The 14,954-nt window shown below is 42.2% G+C and overlaps 1 protein-coding gene across 3 annotated transcripts in view; it reads right to left on the reverse strand.

The window, feature by feature from the left end:
- Nucleotides 1-14,773, reverse strand: part of LOC119030029 (ras-related protein Rab-27B-like) — a 62,157-nt gene extending 47,384 nt beyond the window's left edge. Inside the window, exons 1-2 of one of the 3 annotated variants that reach the window (XM_037117337.1) lie at nt 14,729-14,773; nt 13,547-13,870 (exon numbers count right to left, since the gene is read on the reverse strand). The gene's annotated coding sequence lies outside the window, so the exon portion shown is untranslated. Of the gene's footprint in view, nt 1-13,546; nt 14,560-14,728 lie in introns of those variants that run through there. The other 2 variants (XM_037117336.1, XM_037117335.1) reach the window with 2 other exon arrangements.
- Between the last annotated feature and the right edge of the window lie 181 nt (nt 14,774-14,954).

Genomic DNA, 14,954 nt, shown 5'->3' on the forward strand with positions numbered 1-14,954 from the left:
AAACTCTCTTTGGGTTTGCCTGTAGCAGTTTCCCTTGAAGCCGCCCCGACAATGAGCCGCACAGAGACTTCTGACGCACATCAAGCTAACTCCTCACAGCAAAACAGAGGGAACGAGGGATCAACACAAGTAGCATGAAAAGATGATTGCAAGAAGAGAAGTCTGACAGGGTTGTGCTCAAATAAAAAGAATGAAATACTTCTGAGTCAGGTTCACGTTTGAATCCACATTTTTTTTAAAATTCTGATTAAATTACAGGGATGGTATACCAACTATGAATATATACACACATATGTGTGTGTGTGTGTATATATATATATATATATATATATATATATATATATATATATATATATATATATATATATATATATATATAATATAATAATAATAATAATAATAATAATATATATATATATATATATATATATATATATATATATATATAAATATATATATAAATATATATATACACACATACACATACGTGCACACACATATATATGTATATGTACAGTTCTGACTGAGTTCAGCCATATGAAAGATACTGTGTTTTGAAAGGAATACTGGCTGATGCGTCTTTAACTGAATATTATCATTCTAAAATATCTGTATGCATATCTGCCCCAGACAGATAAATACGTCCAAGCAACATTCAAGTATTAATAAAATATTGTCAGTGTGAGAGTAATTTGGACAAGTTTGGTCCACATAATGATTTACAAGGGGATGAACAAATGCTTGTCACAAGCTCCTAAAGCAGAAAGTGTTTTCTAAAAGTGTTTTTTTTTTTTGCCTAACCAACTAGTGCAAGACCTGAAGAAGAGCAGGACAGAAAAGTAAATCCTCAAATTTTACATTCAGTTCTTTAATTTGACATAAGTTATGAATTTACTGAAAATGTCACTGATCTATCCTTTGTCAGTAAGACAGTTCACTAACAAACTTATCTTTTAAGCATCAGTGGTCACATCTACTTGTAAGAGGGGGACTGGTTGCTCTGGCGTGGGATGGAACTGAACCACCCATCCTGCTAGTGTAAATGCCTTGCTCTAGGGAACTGAAATGAACCTTAAATCTCAGTGGTGTCCATGGCTCTCTTGAAATAATGTCTCTCCCCACCCTAGTGATGTAAGCTATTTATTTCAGGGAACTGAAGCTCTGACCCTGCTGGTGTTAGTGGCTTGATTTGGAAAGCTCTATATCTATCTACAACAACGTCAGTGCCTCGTTCCAGAGAGTTTCTGCCTTGTTTTGGAGCATAAAACAACCACTGCAGTCTTGGTGCCTTTTTCTCAGGAACTGGACTTCAAATTTCCTGGCAATTTCAGTGCCTTACTCTAGGTAGGGTAAGAACTTCCACACCTGGCACTGTTAGTGCTTGCCGTGCACATTTGAACATTCAATCCTGTCGGTCTTTGCTTAAGAGCACTACGCTTCCAAACCCCACCAACATTACTCTCTTGCTCCAGGATTTTAAACCTTCAACCCTGTAAGTGTTAACATCGTCTGGTGTTGTGTTGAGTCCTGTGTGTTCAAATCAAGCACGTTGTGAAATTAAAAACACATCACTCTCTTAAGGTCTCTGAGTTTGAGTTGTTGACTGAGGACAAAGTTCAGTTGCAAATCCAATTCTTGGATAGTGGTCCTAACGATGCTGAAACTCAGAGCTCACGCGTGACATTAAAGACTCTGAAAGGACACTCCCACACAGAGTTTAAAAGCCTGCAACTCCCCTCCAGTTACTCAGAACTGAAGGGGCCTCTTGGATGAGAGGTGAGACGTCTTCAAGAAACTGAAACAAGTCCAATTGCCTACGATACAGCACTTAGAATCACCACGACCTGGATGACTGAGAACCCTCATCAACAATTCTTGGATAAGTGAAATTTCAGATTCCGTGCCAGTTTTCTTCAGCCAGGCTCATTAAGCTCGGTGGCAAAAGAAACATGAATCCACTTCTGAAGAACTGTCCCTCAGTAATACTAAAACACATACATTGTCCTCCCTCGGCGTAGCAACGAGAGAAATGTCTATGCCGTTTAATAAGAGGATCACTCTGCCCTCCCGCCTGTCAAGAGTGGAGAGAGCGGCTGGTAAATCTAAAGAGATATACTGTGCAGAAAAATCGAAATGTCAAGGTTTCCCCCACAGCCAGAGGACATTACAACTGTTGCACCAATATTCCGCTTCCACGTGCCCACATCTATTTAAAAGACATCTGTCAAAGCCGGCAAAAGAAAGGGAAGGAGAGAAATTGTTTTCATCCCGCAAACACAGAGAGACATAGCCCACGTGTCAAAGACGGAGTCGTACAGGTAGAAATGAAGACAGAACAGAGGGAAAAGGGGAAGTGGAGGGATCATTCATCCTGCGACTTTCTGGCAGAAAAGGAAGGCACATGAAAGACGGAAAGATGCAACGAGGGAAAATGAACCAAAGCTTGGAGGAAGAGACAAACAAGTACAGCTTGTGTTTAGTCCCCTGGTGCATACTTGGCAGTGACACATAGAGCTCATTACTGCAGTTTATTAATTCATGGTCACTTTAGCTAAAAAAAAAAAAAAAATTCAGCTCTCTGGTTCCCTGGTCGATCAGATGGTTTCATCTTCTCTGTCAAGACTTTAATCACATTGTCGGTGACAAGGATCAACAACTTGTTACATACAAACAGAAGAAGGACCCGTGTGATTGGAGTTTTTACCACTCACTAACTTGCGTTCTTTCATTAGCTGTATCAAAAGACCATACTGAGGCCTGGGACACCACATCTTTGGATTCGAGCTGATGGTTGTTTTCATTATCGATTCATCTGCCAATTTGTTAGTTGATTCATCACTAGTCTATGAAACATCACAAAGAAGAACACAATTCCCTCGCGCACAATGTGATGTCAACATTTGTCTTGTATTGTCCAACGAACTGTCCAGAACTCAAAGATTTTCAATGGAAATTCTCACTGGAAGGGTGCGAAATGTGAAGATGAGTATTTAACATAAATCATTTATCTGCATTCATATGGTATTAATAACCACAGGAAGAAAGCATAAGATTGCCATTTAAAACTGGAGGCTAACTGATAAAATGACCAGGATCCTGTCTTTCATTAATACAGCAGAACCTACACAACATGACCATATCAGCGCTGCTTATATCCATTGTGAAACCAAAAGACAACATTGACTTTTTTTAAACTTATAAATAAAACATAACTGCTGATATGTACATGTATGTTTGTAACTCAATGTACCTAACCCTAATCTATCATTTTAACCCAAACCAAGATGTTTTCCTAAACCTGACTAAGATATTTCCTGTCTGTCTAGTACAAAGTTACTGGTGCACTGCAGCGGTCATTTTATTTTAGAAACAATGAATTATGTTGTTTTATGAGTAACTCCAAATCTATCTATCAAATCTCAGAATGACTATTACCTCAGTCAGCAATTAACTAAGAAGGCCAACTTCACCGTTTCCATCGTCCCATTATTACAAGAAAAATGTGTTGGAGTCCAACAAATGTATATCCCTCCTGTCATCCTGTCAGTGGAAAATAATTTATTCTCAGTCCAACTTGAGTTGTATCAAAGGTGTAGGAAGCAAGCTGATTGTTAAATCTACTGCTCCTTGGATGTCAAATACCATCACTTAAGCCTGGCTTTCAGCGGTCCCCATGAACTGTTTTTAAGCTCAATAAACACAGATAGTATTAGACAGGAATTTCTCTGATTGGTCCAGGCCATTAGAAAACTTTACCTTCTCCTTCTGCACCAATATTGTTTTTAACAGAATCCTTCTTCTGTGCATTCACTGAATACAGTTGTTTTAATGGTAAAACCATTTATGAGTGGTTCCCTGATCCTGATCTGTCTGGACTGAGACAAGGCTGCAAGCAAGCATGCAGGATTCATCTGTCTACAACAATTACATTTCAGTCTGTTCATTATAAATAAAAAGTTCTTGTCAATAAGGAAGAGAGCAGATATTCAATCCCTTTAGTGTACAATGTGTCTGACTTGAACTCTAGCAACTGGCTCATATGCTCAAGCAGTCAACATACAACAATTAAACAGGCAAACAAAATGTTATTCATTTGTTTGACAAACCCTCAATTTGTTCACAATGAGACAGTTTCATGTTGTTCAGTTGAGACGCGTCCTGTTGCCTGATTTGACCTTTGGAGACCACAACATGAGGATGGGGAAACAGCATCTATCCATCTTACAGACCTCAGAGGACAGTGAGCCTCTGCGGTTTATAAATCAAAGTAAGCCTCCATCATTAAAACAGCACTACACTGTGAGAAGTTGCCTGTCATGAGAAGAAGTCAGAAGTAATCGGGGTATTTATGAGTGAGGATAAAAGTGGCAGCTGAGGGGAGAGAATGTACTGCCGAGCTGATTTACTGTCCAGAAGAACAGTCTTTATTATTGATCCCACAGTCCTACCCAGAGTTCTGTTCTCATTCTGACATGCAGTCCATTTCTCCATCACAGACTCTGTCTCTCTCTGTGGCGTAACAAACTTTCAGGAATGCATTTTTGGATCTAGACTGATAAATACACTTGGCGTGGCCATTGTGAATTAAATCAGCTTCTTGCTGGTAAATCTGCATCAACAGCCACCAAGTTCCAAGTAATTAACCCTAACACAAAAATGTCAAAGATATATTTGAATCAATACATCCCTTTCATGCATGGTGTCCAATATAATGGAAAGATAGCTGGAAGACATTTTATACCATCTGAGTTACCAAGTGGGGGACCCCCAGACCAATGTCCACATAGAGCCAAGGAGACAGACGCAGTCAAATTAAAACTTATTTTATCTAAAAATGGACCCCATTGGCAAGGCAATATTGTTTGCCAATTAATCAATTAAAAAATGTGTCATCTTCTTTACTAATAATTAGTAAAGAATAATCATTTCAGTCCATTTTCAATCAAAAATGTCAAACATGTTGTGTCCAGCTTCTTAAATGTAAGGATTTGCTGCTTTTCTGTTGCTTGGACAAAAGAAGCAACTTCATGACATCCGAGCCTTTTAATGCCAATGTTTTCGCATCCTTTGGGCACCCTGCCCATCACCATTGCTCCACAGCAAGAAGGACCTCGGTTCAAGACCAGGCAGGGCCTTTCTGTGCAGAGTTTGCAACTTCTCCCCTCACCTGCTTGGGATTTCTCAGGGTACTCTGGCTTCCTCCAATCCAAAGACACGCAAAAAGTTAGGTTAATCGGGGACTCTTAAATTATTGTCTAGGCGGGACTGTGAGTGTGAATGGTTGTGTGATGAACTGGCAACTTATCCAGGCTGTACCCCGCCATATTCCAATGTGGATGGGCTATGGATGGATGGATGGATGATAGATGGATGGGGCACCCTGCCCTGCATGTTTCCCTGCTCCAACATACCTGATTCAATTGAAAGAGTCATTGATGAAGAGATGACTATTTGAGCAGGGAAACATCTGAAACATGGAGGGTAGGGGGCTCTATAGGGACCAGGACTGAAATAACACTGCACTACACCGTCAAACAATTAGTCAATTAATTGTGAAAATGATCTGCACAATAACTGATGATTAAACTGATCATCTGTTGCAGCCCTCAGTCAAACCAGCATTGAGTGCTGTTTGAAGACAAGATGTGAACAACTCTGCTGAGTCAGTCAGGCTCGTCCTTGACTCAGCCATCCCCTATGACTTCCTACCAAACAGCTTTTGAGTTTGTCACTATGCCACTGGCTTTCCAGAGAAAATTAGAAAATGTTCTGATTTCATTCACATGACAATGACCTCAGGACTAATTCTTTGACCGCTGCATTTATTTACCCAGAATATGCTTGACTTTATCACTCAGGTTGAAAGATTTTTAAGTGGCCGTGTTTTTGCATTTGTTCACACGGCTCCGAGCGAATTTGTTTGTGACAGCATCAGTGGCTTAATATGCAATCGCGCTTGCCTCCAAGTTAATTCTGAAGAGGGTAAAAGTCGTGAGCACTGTTGTGAGCATTCTCTTGCTGCAACAATGAACTATTTATTTGAGCTCGCCATAAAAATGCAATTTAGATTTGTTGGATTCCATCTCAATGGCTGAATACCTGTCTGCCTGTGAGTCTGTGATTCTGCGTCTATGTTGCTGTCAGTCGTTCTCATATTAAGTCGTTTACATCCCCTCGCTCCCTCAGTCCCTCCTCTGTTTATCGGGCTGTAAATTATACGTACTGACTGGCTGGAAAGAGCGACACACTCGAGATCAAATCGTTAACCTGAATGTGTCACAGCGTCTCCATCCTCACACCAAAAGACACTGTAAACGCTACAGAGAGCTTAGAATGATACGCAGCACTGGACTGGTTACAAATATGGTTGCAATTCATTTTGATTATCAGATTGTTGTGTCAGCATTTATGTTTTCAAACGAACCAATGAACGTAAGCATTATTACAACGCACAGTCTGTTCAGTGTTGATAATTATAAAATATGGAGGGTTTAAGGGGAATGGTGCAGTGGACCTTAACAAAATCATCCGCTACAGTCGCCATGGATGTCAGTGAGCTACACCGATTGTAACATTTCACGGACGTTCACTAGTAAAAGTCACCTGCATGTTGACGGGCTCGTCGCCTGGCAATAATACGATCATACGTCTGCTGTACACAACACATAGCACTGCGGTGCAGTTATGCAGCTGCTTTGAGAAGACACAGTATGTCCCACTCATCATGTCTATATGGTACAAGGATATATAGGATATATATATATATATATATATATATATATAAGGATATATCAATAAATTGATTTTCAGATTTTCCAACTTCTTTGACATGCAGAGATGCTAATGAGAGAGAAAATGTCTCACAGTTGTATTCACGTGATGTTGAGTCACGCTCCCTCCTCTCTCTCTGACGCAGGCGACCAAGTAAAACACACTGTTACTGTAACTGGTATTACTCTGGTTTGAACTTCGTTTTAAATATTCCGGACAATGCAAGTGCACAGCTCGAGTAAATACAGAACAAAGGTCTAGCCATTTCAATGCAGAAATGTTACATCCTTAAACTCTAAATTGCGGTTGATTATTTCTCCAACAAACAATTCAGTGACCAGTTGTTTTAGCTCCTTTTCAAACCGAGCATTAACATTTTTTTTTTTTTGGCCACTTGGGGGGAGCAGACACGAGCTAAAAGCACAAACTTGTTAGCAAACAGCTCAGGACATACAGAGCAACAACAGCCTCCAGCTGGTGTCCACCTGACGTCTAACATTCACTCTCCTTTTGGTCACCACCAACTACTGATGTGTCTCTGTCTCTTGGTGCTGTGCACTGGGTTCATCAGAGCTCTTTCACTGAAAACAGAAACAATGCCGATGAGAGCGATGAGAGGGAACCAAAACAGAAAACGCTGCAGCCAGAGAACCAAAACTGTGAGCTGAAAGACACTATGAAGCTCCTCAGAGCAGAGTGAACTGCAGAATTCTCAGTGGGCTCATTACTACAAACGAGTTCTATCACACACGTGTGCTCATTTGATCCATTATTAATAAGATAGAAGAATATTGATCGTAGCTGATTTAGCATGAGTTGAAGTGCCAAGTGTAATTTGTTGCTCTTGAGAAAAACTGTCTCTAGTTAAAGGTTGTAGTCTGGCAGTCAGTGTGGTAAGCGCACAGGATCCAGCTGTATGAAGCTATATAGTATTTAAGATTACAATAACAGTGTGAGCAAATGAACGTACAACATCTTTGATTCACAGAGAACAGTTTTTGTGTCGTTCACGGTGAATCAAAATGAGGGTGTTTTGATGGAAAACGCTCAGCTCCGACAGGTCACTGAGTTTGTACTGACATGCATTTATTCAAAGCATCTCTGGTTTGTAATTTAGTTCATTAGCTCTGTGAGGGGGGGAAAAAAAGAAGAAGAAGAAGAGGGGTTGGCTCCAATCTGCTACTGAGCTTTAAATCAACCAGATTATTGCTGCCAAGAAAGGCTCGTATCGCTAAAACCTCACTTTGCTGACAGTTTATCGGGAAAGCCCGCTTGAGGTGGAAATCTTATTTATGCATTAATCATCTTGGGCTGGGTGGATCCTGCTGGTCCTGGTCAATACACTGCGTGTGGGTGGCAGGAGGAGGAGACAGAGGCAGTGACAGGAGACAGAGACAGACAGAGAGCGAGAAGAAAAGGGCACGGTGGTTAGGGAGAGCCGTCCCAGAGTTAAAAGGTCAAAGAGAATCATCGCAGCGAAATATCAAAACTGTATTCTCACGGGCTCTGACTCTCTCTGGATGAACTGGATGTTCAAACATTACCATGGAAACTGCCGATATGCCTCATAAAAACTAAATGACAATGGCACGAGAGGTCTACAGGCCTGAACGTGTACAAATCGTCGGTCTGTGACTCCACGTTATTGTAATCTCAGTCGGACTGCTATCACTCAGGAGGCCTGTGGAGGAGGACGAGGTGGCAGGCAGAGAGATGTACGGGACTGACATGATCCAGGTTTCAGACGGTCTGTGTTTCTGATGACATTATCATAAGATAGCCTGTCTAGTGTCCAATAATAGTATTTGAAAGAGAATGTCAGTGTGAATCTCCGTATAAAGGTCTGTGTGGGATTTAGACTGACTCTTCTACCTACCAACATTCTGACAAAAGCAGCCATAGAGCGAGCAGAATGTCACTGAAATTGATGCAAAAAAGGGATGTTTACACGCCACGATCCACTGCTGCACGCGTTCATGTAGGGTTCAGAGTCTGTATATTAAAGCGCATGCAGATTTACCATTACACATAGTACCAACTATCAGTGATTTTGGTGAAACAGGATCATGTTTTGTGGCTTTCCCGTCAGACGGCCTTGAATAGCATGTTAATATGTGATTTTGCACAGGATACGTGCGCTTGTCATGCCATTACCATACTGGGTTTTACGCAACGCTCGTGCAAACTTCTGAGCGTCAGACGCCTGAGCCTGCACGTTCACTTTGTGACGCACGCTGTCGAAGCATAGCACTGCTCCGAGTTTTATTTGTAGTCTGAAGCGCATGACGTCCGACAAATTGTTTCCATGTCTCTGAGGAGAAAAGCCAAAACTGTCCAAAGGAAGCTGACCAGCTCTTAAAACATCATATAAAAGCAGTAAAGATAACAGCCGACAGAGTCCTCAGTGACACGTCCCGCCCCCTTCACAGCCTTTCCTGAGACGATGCTGTAGGTGCAGAGGTTCTGAGCCCCCACATTAATATGTGATCCTCTCCACAGCTACTGCACAGCTCAACAGCAATAATGATGGTACCTCCAGACTCAGTGAGCTGGGCCAACATATAGCACTCTATACTTAGTACTCCCAACCTCTTACGCACAATTACTACATGTAATTTGTCGTCTTACTATCTGGATTTGACAGTTTTATACCTACTGTATAGTACCTCTAGCCATGCACCAGCTTAAGAGTAATGTGCGTTATTTCCTGCATTAATGGACAACATTTTTGGAAGTTTTGAATCAACTGAAACTGGCCTATTTTTTATTTTATTTTATTTTTTTTAAATTGCGTGTCTCCGTGGGTGACTCTCGCTCTCTTCAAAGCGACAACAGAGCACAGTGGGGCAGTTCTGAGAGCTGAGAGGAAACGTCTGGATTTTTGCCAATACGTATTAACACGTATCGATCCCCTCATCTCCATGCTGTGGACATCAATTACTCTCCCTCTAATTTTCCACCAGTTCATTGTTTCATCGCATCTTTTGATTAACTCACTGATGACACAGCGGCGCTCATGGCAGGCTGGCGTAGCTTATGTTTGGAGTCTTACCAATGTGAGGCGTTTGTTTGGGACATCCATAACCAGGTTACCCGTGTGCGATGTGTATGCAGCCGTGTGAGCAAATGAAAAATGCAAATCAGGCAGCAGCCAGTAGTTTCAATTAATGTGACGGGAAGTGTCAGCGCCCAGAGTGTCTCCCTGCAGGGTCTGCCTGTAGGATCCGCTTAGCCTCAGCTGTTATGAGCAGAGCGTTTCCTAACAATATAATGCGCAAACATTCAGGTGAAAGAGTCAAATCTAAAGACTTCTCCGACAGCCTGTGATGAAAAGTCACGAGGACACATCGCTCGGGTTTGAAAGAGACAAACGTTCGGGCGCCGCCACGTGCGTCCCCTGCAGCCACGGCTTCCTTGTTTCTACTGATTAATTTGTCTTTTTATGAAATCCTGACAAATGAATAGCGATTCTGAGAAAGCTGGGGCCTTCAGTGTGTAATAATAATAATAATATTAATACCGGCAGTGATAACAAACCCACGAGCCACATGTAATCTGTGATTTCCATTACGAGTCCATCAGCGAGGAATCAACTTGGATTTGATGCTGGAGATGTGAGACAATAAAGCTGCCAGCATCGCGGGGGAGACGTCGAGTGCATTACCGAACCAATAAAGGCTGCTTCCACTAATTACCTCTGCTCCTTCCGTCTTTGTTTACAAACTGATTTATGAGTCAACAAATACCGGAGTCGGCCTATGGGACGGAGAGAGACACTCATTACTGTCACTGTGGCAGAGGAGCTGCTCATGTGTGTGTGTTTGTGTGTGTGTGACTGAACTATTATCTCTCATTCATGAGACACTAGGTGAAACGGCGTAAGGTGGATTTAAAAACAATTGTCCATTTGTGATATTTGATTTGTGGGAGACGCTGAAAAATCCTACACAGACGTAAAGATTTCTGTCACCAAATACAGATTATTGAGATTCTGACGATGCGCTCTAAACAGATACGATAAACTATGTTTTCTTTTCATACATCACTCCCTACTGCGATGCTTCCTCTCCAGATTAGCACAATTTAAGAGAAGAGCCTCACATTCATCTCCCGTCAATACCATTCAGACTTTCCTTGTGTGTCAGAGGAGTCCAGGTGACTGATGTGTGGACAGTGAGAACAAGAACTGGGCCAAAGCAGTGGGACGTCAATACTCAGACAGTTTAGTTGATAATGTTCATCGTTTTTCAATGCATTAGTCTTCCTGCTGTGTGACTAATGTTCCACAGGTGTTGTTTCCACCTCATCAGGAGCAGTTTGGGGTTCAGTGTCTTGCCCAAGGACACTCAGACATGCAGAGCCACAAGGACACTCAGACATGCAGACCAGGGGAATCAAACCAGCAACCTTCCGATAACAAGATGCTGGCTCTACCCCTGAGCCACAGCCGCCCTGTGGATGGTGACCAATGGATGTTTTTTGACTTTGCACAGTAGCTGTTTTCTTCTCTATTCAGCTTGTCAGTATACTGCTTTTCTACTCTGTCGTTGGTATCTCAAACACGTCCAAATACATGTATAAATACAAATACATACACCCACACCTCCTGCAGATTTTTGCGTTCTGGCCACCGGAGCTGAGCGCAGCCATTCTAAACAATGTTCATGGTCCCACAAAGTGTACCACCACACATTCACAAGGTTCCCAGAAGTGTCTCTCCGCTGGGCTCTGTGGGGAATACCCACCCAGTCTATTTTTGACAGAAGAAGACAGAAGCTGCCTCAAGACAGAGCAGATCGAGAAAGGCAGGAAATCAAACAGCCACTGCCTACTCACCAATGGTAGACGCAGCGCAACAACCGAGGGAAAATGACCAAACACAGTCTGAGGAAGTCAACAAATCAGGCAGGCGTGACGCCTGTCCTCGTCTAAACCACAATGCATATTTCCTATAGGTGAGAACATGTCTGATAAAAACACTTTTCTATTACATGTGTGAAAAGACAACTCTGTTTCTCAGGAGTTTTTCAGAGTTCTTGAGTGGTATTGTGATTGTCACATTATCTCATGAGCCACGGTAGGTGGTGGTAATGCACCACCATCTATCCATCCATCTCTACCTACGTCTCTATTGAGCATTAAAGAGGATTTTGATCGAATCGCCCAACCCCCATTCCATAGAAGCTTTTCTCAGTTTATTCATTTTCAAATATGCTTTTTTTTTTCATTCATGAAATTCATCAACTGCACAATCTTTTGATTAAAATAAAAATGTGCAGTTGGGTCCCTCATTTCTCATCACAGATACTGCCACTGTATAGAGTTCAACTCAGACCATAACGGTTACTCAGCTTTAACAAGACTGTTTTTTGGCGTGACATTAAAATACAAATCAGCTTTTATCATTTGATGAATTCAGGAACATGTTTAAAACATGACGTTATTTTGTTGGCAGCTAAGCGTATTGATGTGCAGGGTATGAAGAGTAAAAATTGAAGTATAGAAAAACAATTCAATGCAAAAAAGTTGTTACAGATACAAATGCAGACTTTTGAAACTTTCATTCTTTTCAAATAAGCATGGGATCTCAAGGCTTCCAGATACTTTGATGACACCGAACTTCTGTTTTACGTACCAAAACAAGTCCCAGTCTCCTCCAGCTGTTTAGGAGAATGCTGCAACGCCGTTTTGCTGTGAAGCTCCGGAAATGTTTTGTGCACTCCAAAACTTCACCCAACTTTCTATCAGCATGGGGTCATGCAGACAATGACTGAACTTTTCATTTTGGGTGAACTGATCCTTTAACGTGCAGCTATAACATCCTCCAGCTTTTTTTATTTCAGACTCTACGCCACGTTTTAGAACCTGACTGCGGGGATTTGCTCTCACTCCACCTCAGGAGCTTTACTGAGGTCTAACACTGATGCTGGGTGATCACGGAGTTCTGGGGCTAAGGTCGAGGTCGGGGCTCTGTGCAGAACACTCCACAACAACACACGTCTTTATGGAGCAGGGTGCACGGTTGCACTGACATGTGGAAATAAAACTGTGAAACACAAACTGCTGACACAAAGTTGGACACACACACACACACACCACCGCCTAACACATTGCCATTAGTTAGGCCAAAGTGAACCAAAGGACCCCACAGAGGCCATCAGAACAGATCCACCTAGCAGGTATGACAGAATGTTGTGAAAAACCTGATGGATTTCATGCACTTAGACCAGGTGAAGAATTGTGCAACATACACACGCGCATGCACACACACACACACACACACACACACACACACACACACACACACTCTAAACCAACTCTAGAGAGCAAAAAGCATGACAGATCATGTTCACACACTCTCTCTCACACACACACACACACACACACACACACACACACACACACACACTACAAACCAACTCTAGAGAGCAAAAAGCATGACAGATCATGTTCACACACGTACACACACACACTGTGCGCAGTCATTTGCCTAAACATAAGGGAGGTGCAGCAGCGCTTTGCGTGTGCAGCGGCTGATGTGATCGAGGACTGTGTGCTCGGAGGCTGCAGACACTTTGCTCCTCGGCAGATCCTCCAGCAGCCCTGCGCCGGGCTATGACTCATACCGCCAGCCTTCCCTCTGATGCTGGAGACGACGCGGAAACGCACCAGTAAACAACAAGCAAACAACCGTCTGCGAGCAGACACGAGCCGAGCCGAGCCCGGAGCATGTCCCGGGAACGTTTCCTGTCTTTTCTCTCTCTTTTGCACTTACCTTTCTTTGACGTTACAGAAACAAACTCAGATCCTCCCCTCAGGTGTCTGCTGCTGCTGCTGCTGCTGCTGCTGCCTGGCCAGTTCGTCTCCTCCTCCTCCTCCGAGACGTCGCATCTCTCCCACGGTCCTGATGGAGAGGAGAATCCGCGCAGAGATGCACCAAACCTGCCCGGAGCTTCGGTGTGGCGGCCCGGCGGAGTGTTTGGGAGAGGGTGCAGGCGGAGGGGCGAAGGAGTGAAGCTCCGAGAGCGCAGCGAGTCTGATGGATGTCGCTCGGCTTCCTCGAGGGGTGGAGGGTTGACGCTCCTGCCGCTTTCAGGGACTCCTCGGAAAGTAGGTTTTGTCAGTTGTTAGCAAACAGGTGCTACCGTGTGCCTCTGTTGATTTAACCCTGTTAGCACTACACTACAAGTACTTATGTTTTTTTTTTTTGTTTTTTTTTAAAAACAATTTCATCTTGAGTGTTAAAGCGTTCCCTGTATAAATGTAGAGAACTATCCTTTAAGGCTACGCTGTACAAAATGGAGTAATTTTTTTCGTTAGCATTTATATATTTGCCCGCCACAGTAGGCTGCGTCTAAAGAACACTGTAACCTAGCTAGTTTCCTGAGTTAGCTACACTAATTTTGACATCTTAGTTAAGGTAACACTAAACGAATAGACACTTTTAGAAACATAAGCTCATTAATTTATCTCTCAGTTAGATGAGAAGACCAACACTGTGCCGCCAAAGCCACAAGCAGGGGAAGGTTAGCTCAAAAGCATAAAGAGCAGAGACAGATAAATAGATTTGCCAGGTTACTTACCCAATGTTATGCTACGTCTTGTCAATATTTCAAAATTAGTTGAGTTTAGATTTTTGTTTGTTTTTTGTAAAGAGAATGTTTCCAATGTTGTAACTGCCTATACATTAGTTTTAAATGATCTCTCTACAGTTCGTTGTGTTTTACCATTTAAATTAATTGTATTTCATTACTGCCAGCTCCATGTCCATCTAATAATTTAATACTAGTATTAGGTATTACTCCTGCTTTGGTTAGTACGATTAAAGTTACAGTCCTGCCACTACTTACAGAATAACAAACTGCAGCTTGCAACAGCAAAAGAACTAAAACATTAAAAAAAAAAAAAAAGTAAGTTGTATATTGGTTGATTAGGCCAATTTAAAATTCTCACTCACCAAAATTAGAGGAAAAAACAGTATATGAAACTTATAATTCTTGCATCACGTGAAGGCAGCACCGTGTGTGTGTATTGAGGCTACGCATTTGGCATTTAACCTGAAGTGATGTGAGCCTGCCGGGTCCTAGCGCCCACATTTTACTGTCTCATTCACTTTGGCCTAAATATTCAACAGGTGGAAACAAACAATTCATGTACTGACATTTTTACATGACTGAATCAAA

Source organism: Acanthopagrus latus, chromosome 12 (genome assembly GCF_904848185.1).
Source record: "Acanthopagrus latus isolate v.2019 chromosome 12, fAcaLat1.1, whole genome shotgun sequence".
In the NCBI taxonomy this organism is placed as follows: domain Eukaryota; kingdom Metazoa; phylum Chordata; class Actinopteri; order Spariformes; family Sparidae; genus Acanthopagrus; species Acanthopagrus latus.